Here is a 26,620-nt window from a genome sequence, read left to right on the forward strand (position 1 = left end):
CGTCCACATTACTCGTGCTCGTGCGTCAGAAGCTTACTGCTTCCGGAAAATCAGGATCTGGAGCTGACGAAGTGGACGCCCAAACTGGTTTGCATACAAAGCCTTCGCATTTCTTCATAACAGGTATCAGCTCCAGATCCTGATTTTCCGGCAGCAGTAAGCTTCTGACGCACGAGCACGAGTAATGTGGACGCGCCTTTACAATGAGTACAAGCTGACGGTATGTAAAGCCATGCAGTTCGGGAGAAGTCCACCGACGTTTCGGAGGAGCTCTTCTTGTCGCCCAGTACTTGGTTTCCTGATCGGCCGAAGACGGTGAAAATACGTTCCTCCAAAACGTCACCTGATTTCTACCGAACTGCACATTTTTACAATCCAGAATAACGTAACGCGTAAGTACTGCAGCTGGTTGATTTCCTGCCGCCTCAACTAAATACATTACCACGGCTTCCTACTTTCAATTAATAATTCCTGTTGTATTTTTTAAATATACACTTCAGTACGGAGTTGGAATATTTAATGACTCTCCCATGAACGAGGCTAGACAGTGTAGACAAAAGAAGATAAAGCGCTCCCTGTAACACACCGTGGAGGCCCATAGGATTGTGAGACGTCGAGGCTCCCACATTTTCTAGACAATCGATTCACGGATGGCGGTGAGGTCAGACTTACGCGCTGGCCGTCCTTTACACCGGCAAGAAGATTCCTGGTACTCATTTCTGTTAGAGGCTGAGTAGACCCCAGGGTCATAACGCGGCTGGAAGGATTAGGTCAGTTGAAAAATCCAATGACCTCATCGGGAAGCAAATGAAGTATACGAAACAAAATTGGCAAGACGCTGACGAAAAGTGCGCAGTACAATGAACGCTAATTAAGTGGGGTACACAAGAAATCGTTCCTGCTGTCCGATTGATCCAATACAACAGAACTGCACCGTGTGGGTGTTGGTGTATTCTGAACTAACTTTCCAAGTATCGCTCCCTCTCACTAGTGAAGCAACAACGCATTATCACATCGCTGCAACTGCACTAGGAAAACGACAATTAATGGTATAAATACTAGCTAAGAGCTTGATGACTTAGGGGGTTGGAGTTCGAGTCCCTGTATGGGTAAGAATTTTCACTTCTTCACGTCCACCAGACAGGTTTTGGGACCCATTCCGCCTCCTATCCAATGGATATCAAGGACTCTTTCTACGGGGGGGAACGTAGCCGGGGCGTAAAGCTGACCATTCACCTCTAACTTGCGCTTAGGTAAAGTATACGTGGATCTAAATGTCCAATCCCCCATATGCCTACATGGCGTAGTGCTTAATTAAGCACAGGGACTTTATTTTCTAATGATAAAAACGTTTTTAAACTATTAAACCCTGGACATAATACTGCAAAAAGGAAACGGCAAAACTGGCAGAAAACAAGTTGCGAATAAAACATACAGGAATGTACCAGGTGGAAAGGTCAGTATTCAGGGAGGTCATAGTAGCTGTCATTCTAAGCAAAGAAATGTGTATGTTCTAGTCCGAACCGTTTCCGAGATAGAGCCATTTCAACACGCCATGTCCTCACACGACTTGCACCGAGACAGAGCTATTTCACTGCACAGTACACTGTACAGACGAGCAACACGCCATGTTCTCACACGAGCTGCCCTGAGCCAGAGCTATTTCACTGCACAGTACACTGTACACTGTACACTGTACAGACGAGCAACACGCCATGTCCCCACACGAGTTGCACCGAGACAGAGCTATTTCACTGTACAGTACACTGTACACTGTACAGGCGAGCAACACGCCATGTCCTCACACGAGTTGCAAAGTGCATTGATGTTGACTGTGGAATTCTCGAAAATGTATTACACTGGGTAAACTGTATCAACTCTGTCACTTGAGCAATAAATATCGGCATTAGAAACAGTACGTAATATCGCTTTCTTATCAACAATCTTGGAACTGAGCAGCGAAATCTCGAAAACCGTTCGGAATAGGATACATGTACATATATACTTTTTTGCACTCTATGACCTCCCAGAATACAGACCTTACATCCTGGAACAAACTGTATACCCCAAACGCAATCTTGCATAATTATGCATTACAACATTTTTATGACATGACTGCAGTGGAACTGAGGTGTGTTACCTGAACCGAAGGAAGCTGAACATGCATTTCCTATGTATAAAACATTCCTGCCTGATCATTCATCAGCCATAACGAGGCATAACCTTGTAGAGATATCAGTAATCTTGGTGCAATACAGCAAATCTACCAAATTTCGTGTAGCTCTGTATGGCAAACAGGTAATCCTCGATGCGGACTACACTCGTAATGGTGAATTTCAGAGTCCCGTTCCAGGAAATATGGTATGTAACAAAATTGTGTACATTTACCCCATACTTGAAAACACCTTACCGTGCTTCAGGTCACGTGCTACAGCCGAATATCACCTCAGAGCCATCTCGGGATACTTCGTTCAATCACATTTGACATTGAAGAAGACTGTCACAAGGTCACAAAATCCCTTTCCGTGTATCCGTGTCTTACTTACCTGAAAGAAAGAAAAATAAAAGAAAATGAATGGAGATTCTCACAGCCTTGTTTATGAGGAATACTACCTTCCGGAATACAACACTCGGCTTGCCACCTGCTTTCACGCTGGTATCTTGCTTGGCATATTCGACCCTCAAGATGGAGGCCCCATGTTCCTCCGAAACGTCACTTGACTTTCAACGGTCTATACTATGTCATACGAGTATCCCACAAGATAGTACTCTTCAAGAAATAAAATGTTCAAGCACTTCGATACAAAGCTTCTCATGCACCAGGGCTGGGAAAACTGTATAGCCGAAAGGCCACATTATGAATTTCAAGTGTTCTGTAGGGCCAGAAACAGATGACGTATGTGTCATTTGTTCGCCACGATCATGCAACATGATGCCGCTGCTTGCTGATATTACAGAAATGTTAATGTAAATTAAAGATAGAGTAGGCAATTTTTACACTAGCTCCCCGGATTGCAGTTTGCTCACTCCTGCCTTGAACTGCCACAAATACTCCACGTTTCCCATGGCGTCATTACAGTTCAAGGAACATCTCCCCTTACATCATAAGGAAATCAGTTTGGAAGCTAGGCTGCAATCGCATCAGGGGGCAGGTTTCGTATTATCACGTGACTGAATGACTATGGACGGGGTTTGGATTGGTAATCGGATTTACTGAACAATTACAGAACGCAACTACAAATAAATACGACGGTCTCAATAAGCTACACACTCCGAAGATCACTGTAACTACGTGGTACTATACGCATAAAATCTTCTCAGTATTCACTAGCCGTTACTTGCTAGCGGCTCGCAACAGCGGACGTTCATCTAATAGTGAAAGTTAAGTTACGACAGACGGTCAGTAGGCCATCATCTGTACCCCAAGACAACATTTTTGTTACTGACAGCTGCGGGTTTGTTGATGTGGGACGCTCTCTCTGACGAGAGGGCGGGTCTGTCATTTACAATTGCTGCTGGCCATCGCTAGTGCAGTCATTCTCGAGGCCGGATCCCACGCGACTCATGACCACATTCTACCCCTTCAGATTCGAGACTCCCCAACCTAGAGGTCCAGGACCCCGTATTTATATCCCACAGATACAGAGTGGCCCAGTTATATCCCCACACATTAGATTTCCTTTTCGTCGCCCCCTACGGCTGTCAGGGCTATGGTGGAAGTATTCCAACTCCCTCCAGCCAATCAGTTCGTCTTGGCACCAAGCTCAATGAGACTCGCGACCAGAGATATGTTTTGCAACTGAACCCTTGTAGTCGTAGTCCTTACATAACAGCCTCTCTGACAACAAGATAGGTTTGCCTCTTATGAATGTGCTTGGCCTTTCATCAAGTGTACGTATCGCACATAGAGCATGCTATTGGAAATTCTTCCTTTTGCGCTATATACAAGTCCTCTGTCAGCACAGGCTTTATAGAGCAGATCATGTCGATCTTAGGTATCTTATGCTACAACGGCAGCTTAGTCACTTGAACGGCTGTAACGCCTCTTACATTTTCTCTGTCTGGCTTCGCCTTGTCCTATACTACGAATATCTCCATTTTCATGATTTTGTATGACTTCTGCTTGCTGCCTACGTAATTTGGTTGTATAATCGTACACCTACGGAAGGTTGAAAGCCGTGCTCAAATAGAGGACCAGTGTGCACCTTGGAAAATTTCCAGTGGTGGGGAGAATATTGTATTGAAAGCGCTGCACTCTTAAGTGGTAGGTGTCTGCCGCTAATTCATGGCGGGACAGTTATAGGTCATTACTGCGGTGGTTTCTGAACTACCAGCCCTCGTTATATAGCCCCGGCACGAAACGTGTTCACAGAGCTGTTCTCCAGCAACGGCTGTTGTACTGTCTCATGTTTACATAGCTGTTAGTTAGCAATAGGTCCACATGTCATAATACCTTTCTGTGTGTGGTTTACTTGGCCACGCTGCCTGTAATTAATTATAATTAACTAGCGAATTAAAGAAAACCCCTCTAGACTTGAATTATGTAGGTGCTTGTTTCTGTTCTTGGCCAAAACCCCAGCTTTACAGGCTGAAGATTGTAATTGTTTTCCTCAGTCCCTTTTGGCAGTCACAATACTATTCGACTTTATATAAAGGGACTGAGGAAAACAATTACAATCTTCAGCCTGTAAAGCTGGGGTTTTGGCCAAGAACAGAAACAAGCACCTACATAATTCAAGTCTAGAGGGGTTTTCTTTAATTCGCTAGTGGGGGAGGTGGAGCCCAGCTGGGTCCATTCGGCACGGCGGCCACTGATTGGCCGATTCTACGTGTCCCGGGTGATTATGATGGAGAATTTGGTGGAATGAAGATTAGCACGGGAAACCGAAGTACTCGGAGAGAACCCGCCCCAGCGCCACTTTGTCCACCACAAATCCCACTTGACCAGACCCGGGATCGAACCATGGGCCGCCGCGGTGGGAAGCCAGCGACTAAGCGCTTGAGCTATGGCGCGGCCTAAGTCTAGAGTGTTACCGTTACATTAACCTGCTCAATTCCATACTTTTACCTGATGACGGAAGCAGAGCCATCATCCGAAACGTCTCGCTTCTTTAGTTAAAACGAGACAGTAAAATATGTCCAATATTTGAGTTAATTTAACAATACGCAGTCCCCACAAAACTAGACACGGAATCCTTCAGACGGACTAATTTTTGGACCACGCTGTACCTAGCTACAAAGCTTTTAATGGCTGGGTTCTGCAAATTAGTCATAAACGTCTGCTGATGAAGCTGCATGGGTCGCGACGCGATTGTTTCTCGCTGATTAACCGAGGGAAAGCACTTCCCAGGTCTGTCAAGTCCATGCAGGAAGAACACACCGTGTTTGTACATACTGTTGACTTGCTGTTTGTTGGACGGCGTTTTCAGTAGATCAGACAATATAGCTACGATCTAATCGTAGGATAACTGCATGGAGCTGAGCCCTTCTTGAGACGCCGCCAGCTATGTAGATACTCACGAACTTCACAGCATGTTATGGAACATTGCCGTGTTCATAAAAGCCCTCCACTGTCCCTATCCAGAGCCAGATCAATCCAGTCCATACCACCCCATCTTATCACTCTAAGATCCACTTTAATATTTTTCACTCACCTACGTCTTTGTCTTCCTAGTGGTCTCTTTCCTTCCCGCATTCCCACCAATATCATATATGCATGCCTCTTCTCCACATTCTTGCTATATGCCCTGCCCATCTCATCCTCCTTGACTTGATCATTTTAATTATACTTGGAGAAGAGTACAAGTTAGACACCAAGTTTCACACATATCCAGAACCACAGGCAATTTACATTCTTGTATAGTCTACAGTATATTGCTGATAAAAGAATGTGAAAGAATCTTGAGGGAAGTGGACAGGGCCTAATATGAGATATGACCTAGACATCTGCCTGGTGACATCGGGTCGAGACAGTAAACCCCAAACCGTTGAACAGTCTCCATTCGGCGGTACCCTCCTTCAACGTGCGGGCTACGGCAATTAGCAAATATCATCATCATCATCATCATCATCATCATCAGTAATCTGTCAAGACGACAGGTCCACAGTCTCTTCCAAAACAATTCCTCCACTTAATGCGATCTAGAGCTTTCTCCTTCAAATAACAGTATCCTCTTCTGTCCCCAAGGTCATCCATCATCTTCTTACGCCTTCTTCCTCGTCTTCTCGTCACTTCTATCCGCCCCTCTATCTTTCCTTCAATAACTTCTTTTAGAAGGCAGTTTCTACGTAAAACATGACCAATCCAATTAGCTTTCCGTTTTCTTATTTCATGTAGGATATTCCTCTGCTCACTGACTCCAATTAACACTTCTTCATTTCTCACATAATCGGTCCAAATGCCCCATTAAAGGGGGGAGGGGCGACTATTCACGTTCCGACCTTCTGGGTTCCCACAGACTGCGTACGAACGTTCCTAACGAAGAAACTGCCTCAATCCTCAGGGTAGAAAGATGAAGGTAAAAGACGCACCGAAACGTTGGTGTCTAGATAACAGAAGACACGATCTCATAGCCCAGATTGACCCAACCTTCATCACAGAGTAGGTGTCTCCCCACCTCACCTGAGGACAGAAACAGATCCAGTTTCCGAAACGTTGTGTCTCTAGGTTTTGGAATACTGGACGATGGACAAAAGTCCATATGACCCAGTTAATTCTGAAAGTTATACACCGTCGTCAGAATCCTCTTTAAACTACGTATTTTAGGTATGTTGCATATAACAAAGTTCATGCCAAATTCAAATTTATAATAATCAATTCAATTTTTCTATTTCCCAGAATATCCAACCACCCAGCTACCTGGTCGCCCTAACAAGGAGGGGGGCACAATTTAGAAAAGTAACTGGTTTGAAGAAATAATGGCTGTTCATCTTCCGCGGTGGCGTAGTTGGTTGAGGCACTATGATACAACTGTAAGGTCGCGGGTTCAAATCCCGGATATGTGAATGGAATTTTAAATTGACCTAATCCTTTCAGCAGCACTATGACTCTGGGGTCGACTCAGCCTCTAAAAGGAATACCAGGAATCTTCTTGGGGGGTAAAGGACGGCCGGCGAATAAGGCTGACCTTACCGCCATCTGAGCCGATTGTCTAGAAAATATGGGAGCCTCGACGTCTCAAAAGCCTATGGGTCTCCAAGGTCTGTTACAGGAATATCTTTACCATTTTTTTTCCTTGTTCACAATCATACGAAACACACACACACACACAAATATAGTATANATAAAAGTGGGGATGCTTTTATGTGACAAGGTTGCCAAATAGTACGCAAAACTAGTAATGGTGACTTTTGTACGCCTGGCTGAACTAGTCAGTCAAAACAAACTACCGTATTTACGCATGTATAGGCCGCGTGCGTGTATAGGCCGCAGCACAATTTTCAGACAGAAATTATAGAAAAAAATAATTTTCTTGGAATATTATTTCAGGAGTAGAAATTATTCCGAAATTTGGCAACGTTAATTTTTTTAAAATGAAGTGTGATTTCGAATATTTCGAATACAAGCCGCACCCCAGTTTTCCTCTTGAATTTTTGGCAAAAAAATGTGCGGCCTACACATGCGTAAATACGGTAATTTATGTGGAGCCGGTCACAGTGGCTGGAATGCTGAGATCGTGGGTTCGAATCCCACTCGAGGAATGGATGTCTGTGTGTGTTTGTGCTGTCCAGTGTGCAGGTAGCTGCCTTGCGACGGGCTGATCCCCCCTCCAAGGAGTCCTGCCGACTGTGTATAGGATTAAGAAACTCAAAAGCGGCCAAGGTCCAACACAAAGGCTGAAGAGCCATAGGCAGCGAGATAAATAGTACTGGATTTCTGTTTTCTGTATCGCGTGGTGTTGATGGGTCATTGCACGATAATGTCAGTATCTGAAGTACACGACATCAAATGACGAATCTGTAAGGATATGGAAGGAAACGGTGGTCTGCTATGTGCGTTGTTTTCATTTAGTTATTTCTATTTAGTTAGTGCCGAATTACATAAACAATTGGAGCTAATAAAAATGCATAACTTCATAAATAACTAGCAAATTCACGAAGGCTGGAGAATAATTTTTTTGGCACTACAGCCCCAGTGGGCCTAGGCCTACCTCCATGAACTTCTCAGTGGAGAATAATTACATCGAGACAAATACAATAAACCTTCGCTAATCCGGTTATAGATAATCCGGATCGAAATATGAAAAAGAATATGTTGATCACAGTTAATAAGAACATACTTTAAAGTAAACGTGACACTGAGGAAGGCAGATGAATCACTCGTCTCTTCAGGCAAAACTTCAGTTTCTTCAAACCTGCATTATTACATTCAAAAAACAAGTACAACTTCTGAGTCTTCTGTGGATGAATAAACGTATTGTCTTTATACATTTTTTAAATAGAGGTTTTACAGTAATATTTTGTTATTTAACTTCATCAGCAATATTTTATATCATTCAATTTCCCATTTATTCGTGTTCTAATTTTTTCTTTTAGCGCTATTTTTGCCCCCCACACTCCAGATTAGTGCGGCTTTCCTGTACTCTCAATTATACCCTCATGTCCCTGTGAAACTAATTCGGACCGGAGGTAGCTGATTAATAACTTACTTCACTCTCTGTACATTTCTACTCACTCGCTCATGGAGCTGAGCCCTCCTTGAGAAGCCGCCAATTGTGCAGCTACTCAACAACTTCCCAGCATTTTAGGCAACCCGAAGGTTCATTACCGTGTTCACAAGAGCCCTCAATTTGTCCCTATCATGAGCCAGATCGATACACTCCATACCACCTCATCCTATCTTTCTAAGATCCACCTACGTCTTGGTCTTCCTAGTGGTCTCTTTCCTTTTGTCTCTCCCACCAATATCCTATATGGATTCTTCATCACCCCATTCCTGCTACATGCCCTGCTCATCTCGTCCTAGTTGACTTCATCATTCTAATTTTACTTGGCGAAGAGTTGAAGTTATGGAGCTCCTCATTGTGCAGTTTTCTCCAAACTCCTGTCACTTCATCTGTCTTCGGTCCGAATACTCAACACCCTGTTCTCAAACACCCTCAGTCTATGTTCCTCCCTTAATGTACAAAGTTTCACACCCATACAAAACAATGGGCAAAATTATAGTCCTGTATACTCTTTAATTTTTGCGTTTCTAGACAGCAGACGAGAAGACAAAAGGTTCTGGACTGAATGGTAGCAAGCATTACCCGAGTTCAATCTCCTCTTAATTTCCTCCTGAATCAAGTTTTGATTTGTTACTGTCCTTCCCAAATATCTGAACTGTGTCACATTTCCAAAGGATCTGTTGCTATCTTTCTGCCATAATTTTGACCAGCATTCTGGTGACGAGACAGCTACATAAGTATCCTCTGTGTGCTTCAAGACCAACCTCCTTATTAGCGTCAATTCCATATTATAACAAATCGGATCTAAGTATGTAACGTGATGAGGATTGTTTACGGTAGATACATCGTATAATAAGAAACAAAAAAAAAGTGGTTTTTAATGCATGTTCGTGTGACGCTTATTTTTACGGATATAATAAAGATCATACGTTGGCATGGATAAACATCTAAACTGCAGAAAAAAATTGGAGTTTAAGCACAGTTATTTTAATCTACAGTCTGCATCTCCAGACACTGCATGGGAGAGAGAATTTAAAAATATTTTTTTTATTTATCGATTCTGTTTAAGAAAATAATAAGTATCTGCTGATTCACAACGCTTGTACAGTCTCCTCAACATTGTTCTCACATTTTTATATTGTGAACCACTAGTAGGGGTGCATAAAATGACTAATTCGCGGTAGCGTAGTTGGTTGAGGAACTATGCTACAAGCCAGAAGGTCGCGGGTTCGATTCCCGATCAGGTCATTAGATTTCTCCATTCACCTAATCCTTCCAGCCGCAATATTGCTCAGAGGTCGACTCAGCCTCTAAGCGAAATGAGTACCAGGAATCTTTCTGGGGAAAAGGGGACGTAGAAAACACCCAGTTTCCACTGTTGTGGTCCAACTGTTGCAGTATTAAGAATCTCCTGAGTAGCAACGAGAACGTGTTTACCGAGCCGCTGCCCAGAAACGGTCACTGTTTAGTTACTGCTTAGCAACGGCTCTACACGATATATATACTTGTATATAAGGAAAATGTGGTTCCATTCCTAAGTATAATGGTGTAGAGACAACAAACTGCATTTTAAAAACACGACAAACAGACTAAAACAGATGGTGTTCTTTGCAACACGTACACTTAGGTTTGTGTACAGGCCCAGGCACTATGCTACAAGTCGGAAGATCGCGGATTCGATTCCCGATAAGGTCACTGGATTTTTCCATTAACCTAATCCTTCCCGCAGCACTATGGCCCTGGGGCGACTCAGTCTCCAACAGAAATGAGTATCAGGAATCTTCCTGGGGGTAAAGGGTGGCCAGCCAGCGCGTAAGGCTAACAACCTCACCGACATCTGTGTACTGGATGTCTAGAATATGTGAGAGCCTCGACGTCTCACAACGCTATGGGCCTCCACTTGTTACAGGGATAGCTTTACCCATATTATAACCACAACAATAGTAACAGTCGTGTTTTTAGATCTGGCTTATGGGAAGCGCATGAGGCGTGAGTAGTATCAAGTACCGTGACAGTGGTTGAATCTACGTTGTAGGAGGAAGGTTGAAGCAATGTAAAGTCCCGTTCCAAACCATACACACCCTAGAATCCCTACCTAAGTTATTGAATTTTACTACATGCCCTGTGCATTCTGTTGAGTAAGGGCAGGCATTACAAACACCGACAGAAGCGAAACTGTTAAGTCTATGTGTTGCGTTCCGCTTGAACCCGTGTAAACGTCTCAATTATTCAGTTACAGCTCTAACAAATGCAACCATTTCTTGCATGCGATCTTGAATTTTTCAAAAGTTCATGTTGGGTTCATGTTCATGTTAGGTATAACGCATTCTCAAAACTAACATTTGTCGTTTAGAGCTTAAAACCACAGTGAAAGCATTTCCATTTCAGGGAGGCAAGAACAAGCAGTTGAGAAGCTTGTTTCGAGGTTCTCACAGGCGCGATTATGCAACGCCGTACAGACTTGCACACTGACTGCACGGTGATATCCCTGTTGACAGGGTTTCTAAAACGATTTGATTGTCTGTAGTTCCCAAACTTCGATTAATGTTGAAAGAGTCCTATCTACTGGGATATAACGTCTTGCAGTCCGCTGAGTCAACCGACGTTTCGGACAAAAATGTCGCCTCCTTCACCACGGCTCTCATTGCTACCTCCTTCAAGCTGCCTTCTTGCTAGACATTAATTATTAAATAAAGTTTAAAATAAATAGTGGGCATATGCAGGCCTATAATTTATTTCAATCATATATATATATATATACACGGGGGCACGCAGTAGCGTAGTTGGTTAAGACACTATGCTAAAAGCCAGAAGGTCACAGGTTCGATTCCCGATGAGGTCACTGGATTCTTCAATTCATTAATCATTCGAGCCGCACTATGGCCCTGAGGTCGACACAGCNTAACAACCTCACCGACATCTGTGTACTGGATGTCTAGAATATGTGAGAGCCTCGACGTCTCACAACGCTATGGGCCTCCACTTGTTACAGGGATAGCTTTACCCATATTATAACCACAACAATAGTAACAGTCGTGTTTTTAGATCTGGCTTATGGGAAGCGCATGAGGCGTGAGTAGTATCAAGTACCGTGACAGTGGTTGAATCTACGTTGTAGGAGGAAGGTTGAAGCAATGTAAAGTCCCGTTCCAAACCATACACACCCTAGAATCCCTACCTAAGTTATTGAATTTTACTACATGCCCTGTGCATTCTGTTGAGTAAGGGCAGGCATTACAAACACCGACAGAAGCGAAACTGTTAAGTCTATGTGTTGCGTTCCGCTTGAACCCGTGTAAACGTCTCAATTATTCAGTTACAGCTCTAACAAATGCAACCATTTCTTGCATGCGATCTTGAATTTTTCAAAAGTTCATGTTGGGTTCATGTTCATGTTAGGTATAACGCATTCTCAAAACTAACATTTGTCGTTTAGAGCTTAAAACCACAGTGAAAGCATTTCCATTTCAGGGAGGCAAGAACAAGCAGTTGAGAAGCTTGTTTCGAGGTTCTCACAGGCGCGATTATGCAACGCCGTACAGACTTGCACACTGACTGCACGGTGATATCCCTGTTGACAGGGTTTCTAAAACGATTTGATTGTCTGTAGTTCCCAAACTTCGATTAATGTTGAAAGAGTCCTATCTACTGGGATATAACGTCTTGCAGTCCGCTGAGTCAACCGACGTTTCGGACAAAAATGTCGCCTCCTTCACCACGGCTCTCATTGCTACCTCCTTCAAGCTGCCTTCTTGCTAGACATTAATTATTAAATAAAGTTTAAAATAAATAGTGGGCATATGCAGGCCTATAATTTATTTCAATCATATATATATATATATACACGGGGGCACGCAGTAGCGTAGTTGGTTAAGACACTATGCTAAAAGCCAGAAGGTCACAGGTTCGATTCCCGATGAGGTCACTGGATTCTTCAATTCATTAATCATTCGAGCCGCACTATGGCCCTGAGGTCGACACAGCCTCTAACAAAAACGAGTACCAGGAATCTTCCTGGGGGTATAGGACGGCCGGCGCGTAAGGCTGACAACCTCACTGCCATCTGTGAGCCGACTCACTAGAAAATGTGGGAGCCTCGACGTCTCGGAACTCTACGGGCCTCTACGGCGTGTTAGAGGGATAGCTTTGCCTTTGTGTGTGTGTGTGTATATAAATGACATCAGATATAAAGTTAGGTTGCATAAGATCATATCAACAGCAACGTGTGATTCTGGTAGTGAAATTTGGATTTTCAACCACAACAGACCCCAGAAATCAGAGGAAGCATAAATGCGTTTTTGAGACTTCTGTAGACTAGGTAACTAAAAGAAAGACCGACATCAGGGAACGACAGAAAGGGACAAATGCTCGTATAATTGCAGAGACTGCAACCAACAAAATCAGAAAGATTAGGAAAAAACGGAAAGGGAGACTATACCGACGATGAAAAGGCTAAAGACAATTCTGGGACACAGCTAACATTACACAGTTCATGACGATAATGAAGGACTATCAGGAGGGATGCGTAAGGTAGTAGATGTGATACATTTAACAGCATTAACGATGGACTTCTGACTGGAGTAAGAGAAAGCCAAGAAAGCAAAGCCCAGTTCTATCTGGCGCATCCAAGGGGGGAAAGTGTAGGCCAGAGGATGGAACAGCGGTCCGGGTAGCGTTACTATATGCAAATCCTGCGTTCGAACCCAGGTTACTATAGAGGCCCAGTAGTTTGACTATACACGGCATTAGAACGCGCATACTTGTACATACAGAATGTCCCAAGTGGAAAAGTCAACATATTCTGGGAGGTCAAAGTATGGGTCATTCTAGCGCGGCCTCTGTAGTCTAGGGGTAACGTTCCCACCTCATGACTCAAGGTACGCGGGTTCAAACCCGGCGGAGGAGGTGGAATTTCTAAGGGCGGAAAAATTCAGGAAACAAGTCCTCCAGGATGGACTTTAAGCCGTGGGTCCCGTGTCGTAGATTTACGGCACGTAAAAGATCCTCATGTCTCTAGGAGACCTCTGAGCAAAATTAGGCAACACATTTCCCGCCCAAGTAGTTTCCAAAGCCTCTGGTAGATGGGGAAAATATCAGGTACCGCGGGCCGACCTCGTTGGCTGAACGGGGCTGATAGTACGCACCTTACCGATAGGGTATGGAGACACTAGAAATTAAAGAGGGACGCACAATGGACCAATAACTGGTCAAAGTGCATGGGGAAACCCACCCCCTCNATTTATTTTGGTTTAACGAAGCTGTTTCAGATGAAGCCGGTTCAGACTGGCGCATGCTCAGGATTTGGTGCATAAGAAAGGATTTAGAATAAAGCGTCCGTTGTTTACATGCAATTATAAAGCCGGCATTCACCGTAATTATTTGAAGAAACTACAAAAGCCTCAACAGTCTGACCGTGATTCGAACCGCATAACTCCCGAATACAAGCCTAGAATTTCCAAACTGCGGCCGGGATACCGCCTATTCTGATCCAGCTTCGTGGTCTTCCTCAGCTCCTGTAGGCGAATGTCGTGAATATACTTTCATATAAGTCACCGACGGCTCCTATTAGAACCTTACCTTCTTATCATGTATAATAAATATTAGGTGATAAATAGCTGAAACGCCGGTCACGGTAGCCGAGCGGTCTAAGGCATGTACTCTCTTCGCTCGCTCGGAAGCCGGGATCGTGGGTTCGAATCCCACTCAGGGCATAGATGTTTGTATGCGTTTTTCTGTGTTTGTCTACGGGTAGAGGCCTTGCGACGAGCTGATCACTCGCCCAAGGAGTCCTACCGAATGTGTAAGATATAGTAAACGGACTGAAACGGAGAGTTTCATGGAGGTAGGCCTAGGCCCAAATTTGGGGCTGTAGCGCTACAGAAAAAAAAAAACAGAAATGTTCACCAGTCGAAATAAAATCTTGTTCTAACAAAAGTTTATGGCGCAGTGGGAACGATGGGTACCGCTGGTTGTTACGTTCAGTAAAGAGTTATTATTGGTTCCGTCTTTAAATTTATTCTTTAAATTAAATTATTTACTTTAAAATTTACTTTAAATTATTATTTTACAACATGTTTCGGCTCTTTATGGCCATCATCAGATAAAATATTCACACTCAGACTCTATTTTATCTGCTATATTGGCAAAAACTATCCAAGTGAACTTCGCGCTAAGGCAGGAGCACTGCCCACAAGTAAGACTGAATAATAATAACAATATCCCACAGTCTGCAAGCGTTAAATATCTCGGAATCCATATGGATAGTAGGCTCACCTGGAAAGACCACGTAATCAAAAACGCAAACAGACTTAAAAACCAAGGAGCTAAACTGGTTAATTGGAAGAAGATCCAACCTATCCATAGAAAACAAAGTCCTGCTTTACAAGACAATAATCAAACCAATCTGGGCTTACGGAATTGAGCTCTGTGGTTGTGCCAGCAAATAAAATATATCAATAATCCAGAGAAGCCAATCAAAAATACTTCGAATTATAACAAATGCACCTTGGTATGTAAGCAANCAGTTGTTTTTGGTCTATCTTTATTGTGACTGGGGTCACAAAGACGTCATCAGTGAAAAAAGTACCACATACCACAACAAACTAGCAAATCACCCAAACGACATACTACAGTCGCTCGTTGAACCGCAGCACAACCGAAGACTACGAAGACACTGGCCAGCTGACCTAAAAGAAAACTAATGAGGAACCTCCCACTGGGAAAGGGACTCACCACGTCATTAAAGAGCATCACAGCTCTTACGCCAGCAAACTAAGATCATAGAATTGTAGATTGATTGCTTATTAAATAAAGAAAAAAATATTGGCAAATGTTTCCATTTGGAGTCCATTGGTGTTATTTGTCTAATATCAACGTATAAAACTGCACATAAGCGAAGTAGATTAAAATAAATTGACCTTAATTAAAACAAATTAATTGACATCGCAACATTTTTCTTATGGTCGTCGTCCCATCTTCTCTGTCCGTCCCAACCGGTCTCAAGTAGCACCATATTATGACAGGATAGGTAACATTATCCTCCATTGCAGAAGATAAGTGAAGGAAATTAAAAATTACAGTCACGCATTAAGTTGGATGAACACACTTGAGATGACGTGAGTAAGTAATCAAATAGAAGTTTCCTCAGTGTGCGCCTGCTACTCTGGAAACCAGTTGCCTTCTTGAAATAGGCGACATTTCGCGCATATTGCGGTTGCGTTGCAGTTGCCAGTTTCCTTGGTGTGCCCTCGGCCTTTTAGTTCCCGTATTATAAACCCGCGAACACAAGAGCATATATGCTGAACAGACTGGCGCGGAATGCTTTGTAGTGTCAAAATAAGTGGTAGTGCTATAAATACAAGTAATTGTACTTACGACCTGTAACACAATAAATCCAATTACCAATACGACCCCGCGTCACAGTCACTGTGACACGTGACAATAAAAAGCACCGCATCAAAAAACCATGGCGCTTGTTATCGATATTGCCCGAATCTTAAAGACACGATATTAGTACACAGTAGTTATAACACAAGGTTACTACAAATTCATTCCATTTCTAAACATGTATTTTCCAAAGTATTAAGCATATAAATACGATTGATATATGAAAAGAACCGCAAACTCACAAAGTTTGCACTGTGATACACCAGTTGGCAGCACGAATGCAGTGCCTCACAAAATGGCGACGAAGTTGGAAAAGAGTTTCTGTTTGTTGGAATATGCGAGATGTTCGTCTGTTATTGCAGTGCAGCGTGCATTCAGAGCAGAGCACAGAGAAGAACCACGATGTAAACACAGCATTCTGCGGGGGTATCGATAGTTTAAGGATACTGGTTGTCTGTGTAAACGGAAAACACGGGACGACCAATATACTGTTTTGAAATGGAATGAATCATTTGTAGTAACCCTGTACATGCGAGAACAGAGAGTGAATTAGATTGCACAACTCCCAAATCCTATCAGAAATGTCAAACACTGAACACTAACTCCATGGAGCCGAGCCCTTCTTGAGAAGCCAGCAATTGTGCAGCTACTCAAGAACTTCCCAGCATTCTTAGGAACCCTATGGTCCATTGCCGTGTTCACAAGGGCCCACCACTTGTCCCTATCCTGAGCCAGATAAGTCCAGTCCATATCACCCCATCTCTAAGATCCATTTTATTATGTCCACCCACCTATGTCTAGGTCTTCCTAGTGTTCTCTTTCCTTCTGGCTTTCCCACCAATATCCTATACGCATTCCTCGTCTCCCCCATTCGTGCTACATGCTGTGCCCACCTCAACCTCCTTGACTTCATCATTCTAATTATACTTGGAGAAGAGTACAAATCATGAAGCTTCTCTTTATGCAGTTTTCTCCAACCTCCTGTCACTTCATCCCTCTTCGGTTCAAATATTCTCAACACCTTATTCTCAAACACCCTCAGTCTATGTTCCTCCCTTAATATCAGAGACCAAGTTTCACACCCATACAGACCCAGACGCAAAATAATTACATTCACAATTTGTGCGCTATTATCCCGCTGTAATTTATGATCCAGAGCAAAATGTATATATAGGTAAACACAGTCCAAAGTAAAGATGTCCCTATACTTAATTAAGCACCACGCCATGAAGACGTATGGGGAAGAGATATACTCTTGAACTCAGCTCTAGATAGAAGGGAAGTTTCAGCTTCAAGCCCCGGCTGATTTACCCGATACCCATTCAACAGAAGGCTGCGTGAACCACAACAGCCGGCTGGAAGTTGTAGGATCTCTTATCCCTGCCGGGAATCGAACCCCGAGCGTCCAGTCTGTCATTATACCAACTGAAATATCCAGGCTGACAAATAAATAAGGAACCGCTTGATTGGATAGAAGTTATCTGCAGGATGTGTTACTAACGCTCGGCCTAAACATGAAGAGGCGAAGTCTGCATACCCGAGCCTTCGTTATCAGAACGTAAACAGGGCGTCCTGCTGAGAACAATACAAGCGTCAGTCATTAGTCTGTAACTGCTGCCATGGAAACTGCAGTATCACACGCCATGCACTCTACGGAATTGGAAGACAACTATGCCACACTCCAGTGCTGCCAATGTCAGCGTGAAATAGGTATGCACGCAACGTGTAGATGGCAAACCGGGGATCTCTTCTCATGCACACAGACTAACAATCAAAAAGAGAATAAATATTACTATATTCTGGTATGTGAAGTGGTGTAATCTGGCAGATATTAACCGACGTTTCCGAAAAGCCTGATGACTTCGTTTTGGGTTAGAAAAAAACGAATTCCTCCGAAAAAAGGTAAATATCCGTCAGACTACCACGTCCGAGAATACAGTATACCAAGCAAGAAACCAGCTTGGCTTAATCTTTGAACCCGAAGAGGGAGGTGATATGTACCTCCGAAACGTCGGATTCTCTCCGAACTACACTGCGTTATAACCAGGGCCCGGATTTTGATGACATGTCATCTTTCTTTCATTGTATCCTATGCGATGCTCTTAAATATATAAATCTCGGATATGAGCTGCTTGTTACAGAAATGTAAATTTTATAGGCAATTTTTTGTCATTTTTTGACATTTTTAGGTTTAAGGTCATTTTCGGCCATTTTAGGGAATTTTACTTCATGTTCTCTGAAATGTGAATAACATGGAAGCGAAGTGTTCTTTCTTTTCTCCTTTAGGTCATTTTTCTGGATTCTTTCAGTCATTTTATAGGTCTTTTTTAAATATTTTCAGGTCATCAAAATCCGGGCCTTGGTTATAACAAACACCACTTTACTCTTTATTGTCATTGCCGTGATAACCTATTTAATATTATCATTATATCGACATGTTGGTCGCCCTAGTTGTCTTTTTCCTTCAGGTTTTCTTACGTAAACTTTGCATACTGTCAAGGTCACATTGCGACTGACGGTCACTCAGTCAGTCTTGGTGTCGAGCCCAAAACTTACTGTTTGACAGTTTCGGTCTTGTTTTTGTGGAGCGCCTCTCTAACGAGAAGACGATTCTGTCTTTCGTCAGAATCATTGTCTGCAGTAGCAAGTCATTTGTCATAATGTAAAGGATATTTACATTTTACATGTTAAACATGTTAGAAAATTCATATAAAATATTTACAGAGTCTCTGTCAGGCCAGGCTCAGTACAGCAGATTTTGCCCTATTTCTAGTACCTTTCGTTACAACATTCGTTACGACATAAAACAGTATTCGAACTGTATATAAAATAAATAAATAAATAAATTACGTCTGGGAAAAACTAGTCGCCTACTTTCCTTTGATACGACACGGACCGCACAGAAAATGACGCCTCAAACAATTCCTCGCTGCCACGGGAACGTGTTGACCGAGCCTTTGCCTAGCTTCGGTAGACAAAACCACAGACTCCCAACTGATACGACATGGGCCGCAAAGAAGTCGACGCGCCCAACGATTACGAGTATTCGTTGGAGCCAGAACGTGTTTACCATGCCGTTGCCTGGCAACGACAAGAAAAATAATGTACAGACACAGAGACTGATGAGGGGGATTTATGAAGTACTCGTACGTCGTTGAGATGGGCTCAGTTGTCATGATACACATACCAAATTGAATAGAGACCGGTTCAGGCATTCAAAAGTTGATAGTGAGAGATATACAAATGCAAAGACAGCACGGTGATCTCATAAGCTTAGTTTTCAGCGACCCTGCATTTGTACTCATTGTGCTCAATTGAATGCATGAATTTTGAGCTTGCCTGTACCCCTGCCCCCCCTCGCCAGTAATCATGTCCACATCCTATCCCTCATACGGATGCTGACTGCTGGTTTCCCATAGTGCACCCGAGTAGGATAACCACGTCTGGCTTGTCCTGAGCTTCGCATCGTTGTCTCGCTTCATATGCAACTCATATTCATGGAAATCTGAACTAATTTGTAATTAGATAATATCGACAGGGACCCGTACACCGCACACCTACTGATATTAACTCACGTGACATCCCTACTCCTCAACGTACGGGCTGGACTGCAGAATCGGGGTTCGTCTCCCGGCAGGGGCAATGGAAGTTTCTCTGCTGCAGTGTCCACATCGGCTCTGGAACTCATAATCACCAGAGATATTCTCGCGTCTACGTTTAGTTCTTCCTTCTGCCTTTCCCACCAATATTCTATATGTATTCCTCTTCTCATTCGTGCTACATGTCCTGTCCATCTCACCCTCCTTGAGTTGATTGCTCCAATTATACTTGAAGAAGAGTACACGTCACAAAGCTCCTCATTATGTAGTTTTACCCAGTCTCCCATGGCTTAATCTCTCTTCCGTCCAAATATTCTCCTCAGCACCCTGTTCTCAAACACCCCCCAGTCTATGTACCCCCTTAATGTCAGAGACCACACACCCATAAAGAATCACAGGCAAAAGTAGAGTTCTATATTCTAATTTTTACATTTTTAGACAGCAGACGAAAAGACAAAAGGTTTTGGACTGAATGGTAGCAAGTATTACATGAATTCAATCTCCTCTTAATTTCCTCCTGAATCAAATTTTTATCTGTTACTATCGTTCCCTAAGGGCCGCGCCATAGCTCAAGCGGTTAGTCACTCGCTTCCTACCGCGGCGGCCCGGGTTCGATCCCGGGTCTGGTCAAGTAGGATTTGTGGTGGATAAAATGGCGCTGGGGCAGGTTTTCTCCGAGTACTTCGACCAATTGCTCCACAATCACCCTCAACTATCATCTGGGGCTGGCACAACAGGCCAGAAGTGGCCACAGTACAAAGGACTCAGTCCCACCCCACACTAGCAATAAAAAAATCGTTCCCTAATATTTGAGTTGTGCCACATTTTCAAAGCATCTACACCCTAACCCACAGGAACAAAACGTAAACACCGATTCACAACACCTAGAAAAAAACAAAATGAGATATTTTCACATATAACGGTATAGAAACAAGGAAAATTATAAAACTTTCAAAGAAACGATGGAAACCCGCATTCTGAACACAAAACACACTAAAACCCCACTCACAAACCGATAAATACGGAAGTAGCGAGCATTTACCAAATGAAATGCCTGGATTGTTGACTAAAATACATATTCTGAACAGCTCCAACATTCCGTAACATAAATAAAAAGCAAATTCATGCAATCAGGATTAATATCGGCAATTCGGCATATTCAAAACAGAGTGTTTCTAAATTATTGTCGTGGTTTCCGTGGCCCATTATTTTCAAATAGGGAAAAAGGAAATAAAACTGCTCATGGTATATGACAGTCTAATTAAAAAAGTTTTATTACTTATAGAATCAGTACTACAGAATGCTAAACATGCACGCCTTGTTTTGTTTCCGGTTTGAAAATAAGGGGCCATGGAAACCTCAATAATTATTCAGAATCATCCTGTATATTAAACATGGGACACACACATATGTCCATAACTTATACAATTGATATTATTCAATTCGTGCTTATTTACGTGCAAACGTAACAGCACAGAGGCCAATTACAAAGCTAGCACGAATAGAGACAAATAGACAAAAATAATTAAAGAAACAAAATACAAAATATGACGGTCTAAATTAATTACACAGTGAGCATGAATAAAGATACAGAAACAAACACACACAGACAAAGCCAGAGTGCGAGAATTTGAGTTTCAAATAGAGCAGCATACAATAATAATAATAATAACGAAATTAATAAAAATAATAATAATATTTTAATTAATTCAGTATGTTTCATCAACAGAGTTTTTGGTCCGAAGACGTCAACGTTTCTACAGACAACATTAGCAGCAGAAGCGCATCCAGCAGAGGGGCAATTTTTACTAACAGCACAGACATTGAACATAGGAAAGTCTCGGATATATCGAACAGGGACCCGAAGGCCAACAACTTCCAAAGCATAAGGGCAAAGTACAGAACCACGATAAATTTGAATAAGGAAGAGCGCATCAAGATGATATCTCCTCTTTTGCAAGGTGTGCAATTTCAATTGTTCTAAAGCAAAATCGTAACAGTAATCTACTTGAGGAAAAAAAACGTTTAAAACAGAGAGCCGTAAATTTCTGCTGAATGCGTTCTAGTTTGTTTGCATCAGTTGACGTAATGGAATTCCAAACTACTGAAGCGTATTCAACCCTGGATCTAATTAAGTAAAGTAAGAAACAGAATATCTGTAATATGTAGTAATGTTGGTTTATGTTTTATGTTTGGAACATATCGATGTAGCTCTTAATGCAGTTGAATATGTACTTACTTTTGTGGTGATGTGTGTATTTCCTTCCGTTATGCCGTGTGTACGGGTTATGATGAGCTTTCCGTAAAGCGTACAGGGCGTATATGCTGCTGTCTACATCAACACAAAAGTAAGTACATATGCAACTGCATTAAGAGCTACATCGATATCTTCCAAACATAAAACATAAAGCAACATTACTACATGTTACAGACATAACAGTCTATATCACGTACATGGACTCATACTTCGGGCTTTAAATCTTTAATCAAATTCTGGTTTGTTATCGCCGTTCCCAAATATCTGAACTTTGTCACATCTTCAAAGGATCTGTTAGCTATCTTTATGTGATGAGTTTGTCCTGCATTTTGGTGACGAGACAGCAACATATACTTAGTCTTCTCTAATAGGGCGCGTCATAGCTCAAGCGGTTAGTTGCTGGCTTCCCTTAGCGGCGGCCCGGGTTCGATCCCGGTCTGGTCAAGTGGGATTTGTGGTGGATAAAGTGGCGCTGGAACAGATTTTCTCAGACTACTTGGGTTTCCCCTGCCAATCTTCATTCCACCAATTGCTCCACAATCACCCTCACCTATCATCTGGGGCTGGTACAATAGGCCAGAAGTAGCCGCAGTACAAGGGACTTAGTCCCACCCCACTACCAATAAAAGAAAAAAAAATAGTCTTCTCTGTGTTTACTTCGAGACCTACCTCCTTACTGGCGCCAATTAAGTTTGTGTGCTCTTTCTTTATGGTATATATGTCATCTTCGTTGTATGCATCCTGTTGTGTATAACAATTAAGGGGGAAAGTTTTGGAAGTAGACACAATTTTTAATTAAATAATCCAAGGTAACTCGCTAACAGCCGATTTATTTACGTGGCTACTATAGATGTATTTGTAGAACTACCTGATTATGGTCCCGTGAGGCCCGAAACATGTAGTAGCCACGTAAATCAATTCTTGAGAGTTACCTTGGTTTAATTAATTAAATATGTTGTGCTCAAGGCCAAACATTTTTACGTTATCTGTGTTATCACCCAGTATATTCACATCATCAGCATAAACCGGCAGCTGATGTGTCCCCTTTAATTTCAGACCCACCTGGTTTTCTTGGAACTTATAATGGCTTATTCTACAGCAAAGTTCAGAAGTAGTGGCGATAATATAGTAAAGGTTATCAGACAAATGTTTACTTGCATGGAATTTAGCATATGTTTCGTTTAAACACATTTTAATCAGACTAACAAGTTTAAGGGTACCCCAGAACTCTATCAGAATACTGTACAATACTTCCCTACTAACTGAATCATAGGCTCTCTTGAAGTCTATGAATAGCTGATGTACTGTCTCACTGTACTCCCATTTTTTCTCCAATATCTGATGAATGCAAAAGTTCTGTTACGTCGAAACCCACTGATGATCCCCAATAATTTCGTCTTTATATGGAATTAACTTTAAGGAAGAATATTGGATAAAATTTTGTATGAAGTTGATAGCAGTGATATCCCAAGATAATTTCTAAAGACAGTTTTATCAACCTTCTTGTGAACTGGTACAATAATAGACACCTTCCACTGATCAGTCAACATCTCCCTATTTCAAATTGATTTATAGAGTTTATGGATCTCAGACTGTAAATGTTTTACCTACTGTTTGAATCAGTTGTTCCTGAATTAGTAACTACCTGGCGATTTATACCTTTTCAACTTTGCAATAGAAATTTCAACCACAAAAGGTGTAGGATTACGTACTGTGGCATGTTGACCTATTGCAAGGTAAAGAGGGCGAAATAAGCAACTATACTCCTAAAATAACCGTTGTTCAGTAATGGCGCTGCAATCAACGGCCGTTGATAGGCAATGGCTGAGTTTCGATCACGTGGGAATGCTAACAGACATGAACGCAACAATTGCACTGAAACAGAGGAACGGTGTTTTCTGTGTGATCCGTACCGAAATTTAATAAGCAGGACAGTTCCTGAGCAGTCAGTAGGTCAGTGGAGTGAGTTCGTTGGTGAGCTAATGAGAAAACCGCTGGGGTTCAATCGTTGTGAGGTGTTGATATGAGATGCTGATAGCCGAGTCCGGGGACAATTCGCGAATCCAGGGGAAGGGGGACGTCCGCCGTCGACAACCGCTACAGAGCAACGGCTAGTGAAGATTGTTAATAGACTGAGAAGACCTAGTGTGTCCTATAGTGATTTGTGAAGTGTTTAGAACAGTGAGAGCATAATCTTTACTTGCAGTTACGAGCCGTATTTGTTCAATAAATCCGATTATGAATTCAAACCCCGCTTATGTAGTCACTATCACGTGACAGTACTAACGGCTCAGCTGTATGTATGTCTATCTGCCTAACATCACTGACTCTATGCGCATTCAGTAGCTGAGAGAAGTAGTTCCTCCACCTACTCAAAATGTTGTGCGAATCTGCAAGCAGATCACCATTCTCATCCTTCACTAAGTTACTGCTAGGTTGGTAACCCCTCTTAAAGTCATTTACTCCTTTCTACAGGTCTCTAATGTTCTTGTTCTTACTGTTCATGGCAAGATCATCATTTTGTCTTTCAGATATTCCCTCTTTTTATTCCTCAAATGCCTGCTGGTTTCACGTCTTGTATTGTTTAGATTATCCCTATTTATTTCGCTTGGATCCTGTAACCACTGCAATTTGGCTTGTTTCCTTTGGCCTAGTAATTCTGAGCACCCTTCATCGAACCATGGCTTATGCTTCTTCAGTTCATAATAACCTAGACTCTCTTTGGCAGACATTTTTATATTCTCTCTAATAGTTCAACAAGGTCTATTAATATCCAGAGCTGCGAACCTATTTGAGATTTCAACAGGACACTGCTCTTTACCCTCTGCCTCGGTTAATTTCTTGAGATTGAACCTCTCCATATGAAATCAGGGTTTTGTTTACTCACTGCCAGTCCCTAACTTTTGCCACCATCAGACATCACGTACACTTAAATGCCGTCTCCTGTCTATCAAAACATGTTCAAATTGTGCGTATTTCCATCAAGGGATGCCCAAGTAAATTTATGAATGTTACGACGTGGGAACGTTGTACGTCTGACAATCGGATTTTTGGAAGTGACATGTTTACTACCTTAACTCATTTCTTTTCCCCCCCTTGGCACTACAGCCCCAGTGGGCCTAGGCCTACCTCCATGAACTTCTCCGTTCACTTCGGCTTTTCTAGATCTTACACATTCGGTAGGATTCCTTGGGCGGGTGATCAGCTCGTCGCAAGGCCTCTACCTGTATATAAACACAGAAAAACGCACGCACACACTAAACATCCATGCCCTGAGTGGGATTCGAAACCACAATCCCGGTTTCCAAGCGAACGAAGATAGTACATGCCTTAGACCGCTCAGCTACCGTGACCGGCACCTTAACTCCATTATCGTTACTAATTCTGTGTAAACTCAAGTCCCCCATTCTTGGCTATAAAATGTCCTCCGTACCTAAGCTGGCATCCAAATCAACTAACAAAATGTACATAAACACAGAAAAACGCACGCACACACTAAACATCCATGCCCTGACTGGGATTCGAAACCACAATCCCGGTTTCCAAGCGAACGAAGATAGTACATGCCTTAGACCGCTCGGCTACCGTGACCGGCACCTTAACTCCATTATCGTTACTAATTCCGTGTAAACTGAAGTCCCCCATTCTTGGCTATAAAATGTCCTCCGTACCTAAGCTGGCATCCAAATCAACTAACAAAATGTGCATGTGGTATTTAGGGAATTCATCGATTACACGTTCTAGTTTCTGGGAGAAGCGAACTTTATCCTCTCTTGAGGCATGAACATTCAGAACAACGATACCACATCAGCGACCTCTTAGTATTATGTATGGCGTACTATCATTAACAAACGCTACTCTCTTAAATGCTCATATGATTCTCCTATGCACACAAAAAATGTACCTAATTCACGATTTTCATTCCCCTTTCCATAGAAATAATGTATATTCGCCTGGTGGTTCGGTGCTACCTCTGTCTCATCTGACCTCATGTACTCCCGCTAAATCTTAACATATTTTTTTTAGAATTCCTTCGCAACTATCATGAGCATACCTGCCCTATACAGACCTCTTACATTCCACACACCAAATTTCATATCCATTTTTCTTAGCTTAGTTCATGTATCCAAAGTATCAGTCCAAGCCCGAGGGCCTTTCTGACACTTCGTAACAAAATTGTTTTTATGGTGAGCTGTTAGCCCAACGCCAAATCCCCAAGCTGGAAGCACACCCCATGTCGGCTGTCCGCATCTGCTTATTGAATATATTCGCAAGCTATTCGCACCCGAGGACGTGCAATGTCGTGGTGACAAGGGACCCGTGAACTTTTATATTAAATCATATAAACGCGATGAACTTATAACACCAATAATCAACTGGAAGAGCGTACCCGCTTACGGGTTAACAAAACAATTAACAAAAACATTACGCAGCATTTTACATATCCCATACGGATATAATATTCGTAATTAGAGTCAACTAACCACAGACCTACAGAGCACCAGTCTTGGTCCAAATATACGCATGTGCTCTTTCGACATAAAAACACACACACTAATACACCATTAACATGATTTGCAGTATTTTGAAGAATAACTCTGAAATCAATTAAAATAAAAGGAGAAAGCAGTCTTCTGGGATTTGGCACCGTGTATATGTGGTGTTAACCGACGTTTCGGAGGAACGTATCGCCTCCATCTTCAGGGTAGAAG

The 26,620-nt window shown here is 42.4% G+C and overlaps 1 protein-coding gene and 1 long non-coding RNA gene across 7 annotated transcripts in view; both read right to left on the reverse strand.

Annotated features, from left to right (window-relative positions):
- The window catches only part of LOC111866996 (focal adhesion kinase 1), a 412,509-nt gene that overhangs the window by 236,396 nt on the left and 149,493 nt on the right, over nt 1-26,620 (reverse strand). The window lies entirely within an intron of this gene.
- LOC111867014 overlaps nt 1-26,620 on the reverse strand; it is a 121,116-nt gene that overhangs the window by 51,031 nt on the left and 43,465 nt on the right. The window contains exon 2 of the long non-coding RNA XR_002843265.2: nt 2,411-2,546. This is a non-coding gene — a long non-coding RNA (uncharacterized LOC111867014). The remainder of the gene's footprint in view (nt 1-2,410; nt 2,547-26,620) is intronic.

This window comes from Cryptotermes secundus, unplaced genomic scaffold (genome assembly GCF_002891405.2).
Source record: "Cryptotermes secundus unplaced genomic scaffold, Csec_1.0 scaffold125, whole genome shotgun sequence".
Taxonomy (NCBI): domain Eukaryota; kingdom Metazoa; phylum Arthropoda; class Insecta; order Blattodea; family Kalotermitidae; genus Cryptotermes; species Cryptotermes secundus.